This window comes from Colobus angolensis, unplaced genomic scaffold (genome assembly GCF_000951035.1).
Source record: "Colobus angolensis palliatus isolate OR3802 unplaced genomic scaffold, Cang.pa_1.0 Scaffold19, whole genome shotgun sequence".
Lineage (NCBI taxonomy): Eukaryota > Metazoa > Chordata > Mammalia > Primates > Cercopithecidae > Colobus > Colobus angolensis.
The window spans coordinates 11,232,888-11,241,055 of NW_012115043.1; the positions used below are offsets into that span (position 1 = coordinate 11,232,888).

At 42.4% G+C, this 8,168-nt stretch overlaps 1 pseudogene; it reads right to left on the reverse strand.

Moving 5' to 3' along the window:
- Window positions 1–397: 397 nt before the first annotated feature.
- LOC105510595 lies at window positions 398–883 on the reverse strand (annotated as a pseudogene).
- Between the last annotated feature and the right edge of the window lie 7,285 nt (window positions 884–8,168).

Consider the following 8,168-nt stretch of genomic DNA (forward strand, 5'->3'; position numbering starts at 1 on the left):
TAAGTGTAAGAAGGCAGCCCTTCTTTTCACTAGTTACATGTTTTTGTGTTGTTTTTTTTTTTTCAACTCTTTTTAAAACTGTAGAAGGTGTCTGTATTGTTTACAAAAATCAAACAATGCAAACAAGCATATGTAGTAAAGGTGAACACTCTCCTGAACAAATACTTTTCCTAAAGCTAACCAGTATCACTGTGGTGTACATACTTCCATATATTTACAGATGTGTTTACATGAACCTACCTATGCAGACATATATGAATACACACATAAATGTGTGAATACACATAAATATTAACATAAATAGAATCAATTTAGTCATATTATTCTGTTTGACTTTTTTTTTTGGACTGTAAATTTATTCAATGCAAAATAATCCTTTCCAATTTTACTGAGGTGGCTAACCATGTCCACGACCAAATCTGCCTCTAAAGTGGAATTTGGTTGCTGACCTAGTCCCAGCCTCGGCTTTCTTGTGGGCACAAGCAGGCACAGCAATCCGCCTGTAGGTATCTCTGTTGGCTTCACCTCTTGTGAGTCTTGCAGGTCGCTCACCCTCCAGACCTTTAGGCTGAGGCCTGCCGGTCTTTGGACGGCTGCGGCGTAGAGTGGCAGGCACAATCTCCGGGGGTAGATGAAGGTAATCACGGAGATAGTGAATACCCTCATCGGTAAGGTACCAGTAGAAATGTTTCCAGGCGAACTGTTCCTTCTCGTAGCCTCGGGACTTGAGAGACTGCATGGCCTTTATGACGTGAAGGTTGGGCACATTCTTGTCTGCCAGTTTTGGCTGCTTAGGCATGTGGACATCCTTCTTGGCCACCGTGACTCCCTCCTTAAAAAGGAGTTCATGAATGGCAATCCGGTTCTTCTTAGGCATCAACATTTCGGCGACTGTAGGGTCCGGGGCCCGGGCCAGAAAAAAAGGCGACTTTTTTTTTTGAGACGGAGTTTTTCGCTCTTGTTGCCCAGGCTGGAGTGCAGTGGTGCAATCTCGGCCCACCACACCCTCCGCCTCCTGGGTTCAAGCGATTCTCCTGCCTCAGCCTCCCAAGTAGTTAGGACAATATTTTTCATGAAATAAAATATTTTGAGTGAATATGAAAACACAGAAACAGCCGGGCGCGGTGGCTCAAGCCTGTAATCCCAGCACTTTGGGAGGCCGAGACGGGCGGATCACGAGGTCAGGAGATCGAGACCATCCTGGCTAACACGGTGAAACCCCGTCTCTACTAAAAATACAAAAACTAGCCGGGCGAGGTGGCGGGCGCCTGTAGTCCCAGCTACTCGGGAGGCTGAGGCAGGAGAATGGCGTAAACCCAGGAGGCGGAGCCTGCAGTGAGCTGAGATCCGGCCACTGCACTCCAGTCCGGGCGACAGAGCGAGACTCCGCCTCAAAAAAAAAAAAAAAAGAAAAGAAAAGAAAACACAGAAACAAAGCTGCATTTTGAATGTTTTTATCTTTATTAAGTGTCTATCGAATGTATTTTGGGTGTTTTGAATTTTTTAACTTTGAAGACTGTATGTTGGTTAAAAAAATTCAAAGTTAAAAAAATTCAGAACACCAAAATACATTCCATAGACCCTTAATAAAGATAAAAACATTCAAAATGCAGCTTTGTTTCTGTGTTTTCATATTCACGCAAAATATTTTATTTCATGAAAATACTGTCCTATTTTGAATAGACTCTGTGGCTAAGAATTACATATTGTATTGCAGAATTAGGGTTTTTTTTTTTTTCTATTGATAACAGACACTTAGCAGCTAAACATTTGTATTTTCTACAAAATTAGATGGAAAAATGCTGCTGGAAGAGACAGTAGAGGCTGATAGGGTTTGAAATATTCATTCTCTGACATGCCAATGTATAAATACAGTAAAATGTGCTGAGTTAAGAATAAGAAACTTACACCTCAGGAAGCATGCCAATATTCCAGAGGGTTAATATAGGAATGATCTGGACAGAGTGGGCATTTGTAGCCAAATCCGTTTTCATGATGTTTTATATATTGTATTATAACTTAGCATTCCAGCAAGACACAGTTTTACACTTACTTTCTGCTCGTTCTTTCATTTAGCACTGTATTTTGGAAATCCGTTTATGTCAGAACATATTGATCTACTCCATTCCTTTCAGCAGTTTCATTCCACTGAACAGATACTCTAAAATTAATTTAATTTGGCCTCATTGATGGCCACTTAGGGTGTTTCAACCTTAAAATGCTGATATAAATGTCCTTATACACATATTGTTATGGTCTGTAGAGCTCTCTCTTCAAGATAGCTTTCTTGAACCAACATCACTGCATCAGAGGGCATGAGTATTTGAAATATTGATAGATATTGACAAACTGCCCTCCCACCAATAATGTATGAAAATTCCCATTTTGCCCATTTTCACCACACCGAATACTATATATTTTAATTTTTGCCAGGTGAATTTAAGTATGAACAAAGGCAAGGTAATGCGTTTACGGAGAAAAATCTGATAGTAACAGGTACGGGGTAAGATAATGTCAGTGCAAAGAGGAAACAACCAAATGCCGGTCCTCAAGAAGCTCTTGCCTAGTTGCTGAGACCAACAAATTAAAAAAAATAACAATGTGAGGTGACAATTGCAAGAGGAGAGATTATTTTTAAAATGCCAAGAGAAGTAGCCAAATCGGCCTGAAGGGCTTGGGAAAACCTCTGCTCTGCAGTAGAAAATAATATTTACTCTGAGGCTTGATGGATGAGGCAAAGTTCACCACTGAGGAAAGCAGGAAAGGGCATTCCAGCAGGAAAACAGGATGGAGGAAGGTACAGAGGCATGAATGAGCCTGGCCTGTCCAGCAGTGGCACATGGAGCGGTGAAGAGTAAAGATGTGGCGAATGAGGCTGCCCAGGTAGGTCAGAGCCCTGCTGGGAAGTTTCTGGAGAGGGGTCATATAATCAGAATTATGTCTCAGAAAGAGAATTCTGGCTGTCTCACAGAGAATGAACCGAGGCCAAAAATGTCTATTACAGCTGAGAAAGAGACACTGAATTCACTGCAAATTTTTCCCTGGAAATGCCTCCAAACAAAATAGACATTGTGGTTTGTCCATACCAAGAGTACTCTGTGTGGTTTGGGTCATGACGCGTGAATTCAACAAGGATTTCTTGAGGTCTTACTATGAGTTCAGCAAGGCTAGCTGCTTGCAAAGACTAAAAAAGCCAGTGAAATAACTATGCCTTTTTTCAGCACCTACAATATACCAGACATTCTTTATACATTTTTTAATCTTTTTTTTTTTTTGAGACGGAGTCTCCCTCTGTCACCAGGCTGGAGTGCTGTGGTGTGATCTTGGCTCACTGCAACCTCCGATTTCCTGGTTCAAGCAATTCTCCTGCCTCAGCCTCCTGAGTATCTGGGATTATAGGCAAGCATCACCACGCCTGGCTAATTTTTGTATTTTTAGTAGAGACAGAGTTTCACCACATTGGCCAGGATGGTCTCGATCTCCTGATCTCGTGATCCACCCACCTTGGCCTCCCAAAGTGCTGGAATTACAGGCATGAGCCACCGCGCCCGGACTTTAATCTTTACAATAGTCCTCAGTATCACAGATGAGAAAACAGAGGCTTTCAAAGGTTTCACCTGGTCATATATCCTGATATATTTATAATTTGCCATTCATATGTAAATAAGAGCTTTACACATCCAATCCTATTTTTTACCCCCCCAGGACGGAGTCTTGCTCTGTCACCCAGGCTGGAGTGCAATGGTGGTGCGATCTTGACTCGCTGCAACCTCCACGTCCCGGGTTCAAGCGATTCTCCTACCTCAGCCTCCCAAGTAGCTGGGATTACAAGTGCCCACCACCATGCCCAGCTGATTTTTTGTATTTGTAGTGGTTTCACCATGTTGGCCAGGCTGGTCTTGAATTCCTGACCTCAGGTGATCCACCCGCCTCAACCTCCCAAAATTCTGGGATTACAGGCATGAGCCACCACGCTTGGCCTCTCTTCAGTTATTTCTTTGATAATTTTTCCCCTTCACTTTGCCTGTTCTTTCTTTATAGAATTATTATTTGCTGTTTGACAGTTACATTTCCCAGATCCTTTTCCTCTTCTGGCCATGTCTTCAAATAGAAATATATGCATATACTGATTGCATATAACAGGCTCAAGGAAATAATAGCATTATGTTAATGAGTGTCTAAATCATACAATGTAGTGGGCCTGGGGTCATCCTTATCTCACTGAAGGAGCGGTGGTATCTGAGAAATATGATGTAATGGACAAGGGAGTAGATTGAAAGTAGAAAAACATATTCTGGCCTCAGCTCTATTCCTTACTAGTTTAAGGATTATGGTAGAGTGTCTGCAAAGATGGTTGCCAACAATTCCTTCCACCCACTTACATGTCATTCCCTTTATGAAGAGGTGGAGTCTATTTCACTTTCCCTTGCATTTGGGTTATGTGACTTGCTTTGACCAACTTATGCTGGCATTCTACTAGAATGCAGTGGAAGTGACACTGTTTTAGTTTTAGGCCTGGCAGCTTCCACTTTGACTTGTTGAAAACCAGCAACTACCCTACTGGAGAGAGGCCCTTCTCGTTCTTGCAGCCTCATTTGGGTCTTCCTAGCTAAGACAGATCAGAGATGAACTGACCCAATGAACTCCACCTTTTGCAGAATCATGAACAAATAAATGGTGGTGGTTGTTTTAAACCTCTAAGATTTGGAGGTGGTCTATTTCATAGTAATAGGTAAATGAAACATAAACTGGTACTGGATGAGGAGTGTTGCTGTAATAAAACCCTAAAGTATGTGACACTGACTTTACCGCCAGCTGGTAACTAGAGAGATGACTGTGAGTGGAAGTTGGTAGAGCAGCGAGGAAATTGCTATGGAGGACTGGAGAAGAGGCAAACTATATCACATAGTGGCAGGATGTTTGACATTGCTGTTGCCTGTGGTGACATGAATGATAGAATATGAAGCCGGGTGCGGTGGCACACGCCTATAATCCCAGCACTTTGGGAAGCCGAGGCGGGTGGATCACCTGAGTTCAGGAGTTTGAGACCAACCTGACCAACATGGTGAAACCCCGTCTCTACTAAATACAAAAAAAAAAAAAAAAAAATAGCTGGGTGTGGTGGCACAGGCCTGTAATCCAAGCTACTTGGGAGGCTGAGACAGGAGAATCCTTTGTACCTGGGAGGCAGAGGTTGCAGTGAGCCGAGATTGCGCCATTGCACTCTAGCCTGGGCAACAAGAGTGAAGCTCTGTCTCAAAAAAAAAAAGAAAAGAAAAGAAAAGAAAGAAAGATAGAATATGTGCCATTGAACTTGTGGATCTAGCCAAGGAGGTTTTCAGGTAAAATGCTGAAAGTGCCAATGGGTTTTATTGCCAAAGAGCAAGATCTGTTTGGTTTTCAAGCAGAATTCTAGCCAGTAAAATGTTTGCAAAGTAAGAAATGGTATCTGGGGAAAGACCAAATCAAGATGTGGCTATAAAAACTCCTTGTTTTTTTTTTTTTGGAGACAGAGTCTCGCTCTGTTGCCAGAGTCTCGCTCAGTGCAGTGGTGTAATCCTGGCTCACTGCAACCTCTGCCTCCCAGGTTCAAGCGATTCTCCTGCCTCAGCCTCCTGAGTAGCTGAGATCACAGGCATGCGCTACCATGCCCGGCTAATTTTTGTATTTTTAGTAGAGACGGGGTTTCACCATGTTGGCCAGGATGGTCTCGATCTCTTGACCTTGTGATCCATCTGCCTTGGCCTCCCAAAGTGCTGGGATTACAGGTGTGAGCCACCACGTCCGGCAAAAACTTCTTTTTTAAAGACTCCAAGAAAGATTTAATGTGGTGCTTTGAAGACCATCTCAGGGCTTTTAAGAATCTTAAGCACATTGTCCCACTGCAGCCTGACATGTAAAGTAGAGAGAGATCTATTTAAAAAAAAAAATGAATGTGAATCTTGGAACATGGAATTAAACCTCAGCAAGATTTACATAAATAAAGTTTTTGAGAAAATTGTATATAAATTTTGGAGCATGGTGTGAACCTTAACAAGATATAGAAAATCCACATGGTTTTTAAGATACTTGTATCAATGAAAGAACTGCCAGCTTAAACCAGAAAAAGTGCAAAATGAGAAGAGGTTTCTAGACCTTTCAGTTTCTCCTGGCATGAATGAAGCAGACTGAGAGAGTGGCTCAGCTACAAATATGGGCCATTCTTAAGAAAAGGAAATACATCTCAAAGGAAGGAGCCTAGATGTCAGAGGGCAAAACCAAAAACTTGTGTAAGGCAATGGATTAAAACAAGGATAAGCAAACTGCAGCCCATAGGGCAAATCCAGCCTATTGCTTGTTTTTGCGCAGCCTGTGAGCCAAGAGGCCTGGCAGCTTCAGCTTTTGCTTCTAGAAGCCTGGCTGCCATGACTACCATGGTGGAGGAAAAGAGGAGAACCCGGAGGATGCAAGACCAAGGAAGAGAAAGGCCCAGCCTGGTCTTTGTCATTCTAGCAATCCCAGCTCAGTTGCCAGACAAAGGAATCTGCTTTCTATCTTCCAACCCCATCTAAACTACCCAACCCAACATGCTGTGGAGGCGCACCAAGCTGTCCCCACTGGGTACTGCTTAAATAGCAGAATCACAAGCAAGTAAATGGTTATGTTTAACCACTAAGTTTATGAGGATAATTTGTTATACTGCAAAAGTAACTGACACGAGGGCCTTGGGTGCATTATTTAATCCCTGGACTGGGCAGGAGATTTTATTTGGACTCCAATTTCTTCATATATAAAAATCAAGAGCTGGATATAGTAATTCGCACCTGTAATCCCAGATCTTTGGGAGTTAAGGTAGGCGGATCACTTGAGCCCAGGAGTTCAGGACCAGCCTGAGCAGCATAGCAAGACCCTGTCGTCTCTACAAATAATAGAAAAATTAGCCAGGCTTGGTGGTGTGGGCCTGCGGTCCCAGCTACTTACGAGGCTGAGGGGAGAGGATTTCTTGAGCCTCCACAGTCAAAGCTGCAGTAAGCCCTAATCATGCCATGCATTCCGGCCTGGGTGACAGAGTGAGACCTCAAGTAAAAGATATAATAATAATAGTAGTAAAAATCAAGGATAGGGCAATTTAATCTCTAGGGCCCCTCCCTGCTTTAACATTCTATTTTTCAGTGAATAATTGTATTCTATCATTCTATCACATTTAGTGCGTGCCTATCATTGCTAGCTAGGCGCTAGTAGAGGTGTTGAGTGCAGCAGATAAGTTGCAAACAAAACAAAGTTAAGCATTTAAGCGAACAATATGGACAACAGCAGGCAATCTGAGGGCTGATGTAAACATTCTCCTCAACCAGAGGGGAAAATAGTCTTCTGACTAATACTCAAAAGATCTTTTATACTGGAAGAACTGGTCTTACATTCCTCAGAAATAGCAAACTATGACTTCTAATAGCTTCATTTTTATGATAACATCAATGCACATTTCTTTAGCATGAAGCAAAGCCTGGTGATTGTACAAATCTATGGAAGTTTGGATTTGCTGCATGCCCAAGATGAGCACAAAATTCTTTTAGACATTTGATGTCTTTTATATATTCCATATGATTTGAATTAAATTTTATCTTCTGTAAAAGGCCTATCACAGCACAGTTAGGAATAAGAGACTGTGGAACCTACCTTGAGATATACAGAAGGGAGGCTGAATCGTGCCCAATATTACTGTCTGCCTGTGTAGCCCTAACCTTTCAAAATGTTCACACCAAGTAGGTAGACAAACACTGTTTCTGACTTTGAAGCTTTCAGGCTAAATTGAAGAGCTATAAATGTAAATCAGCAATTGTACCCAAAGTTTTGCTTTATTTTTTATTTGGCCCTGTGGTAGGGCCCATTGTGTATAATTCCTCGTGAAAGCATCGTGTATAATTTCTTATGAAAGCGAAAGCATCGCGTATAATTCCTCGTGAAAGCGCTGGGTAACAGAGAGCTCTGGGTGGGTTAAGAGACCCCAATTGTGGCTGACTTTGCCTGTCTCACTCTATGACAGGAAAAAGAGCTGCAGGAAGTGAGTGTGCAAGGAGGGGTTTAAAAGACCAGCGAGAGGTCCTCGGGATTCTCTGCATTGCTTTCCTGTTAGTTTGAGGTTCGAATACAGTATTTGCGTCGCCTCACATACTACAAATAAGTGTTTG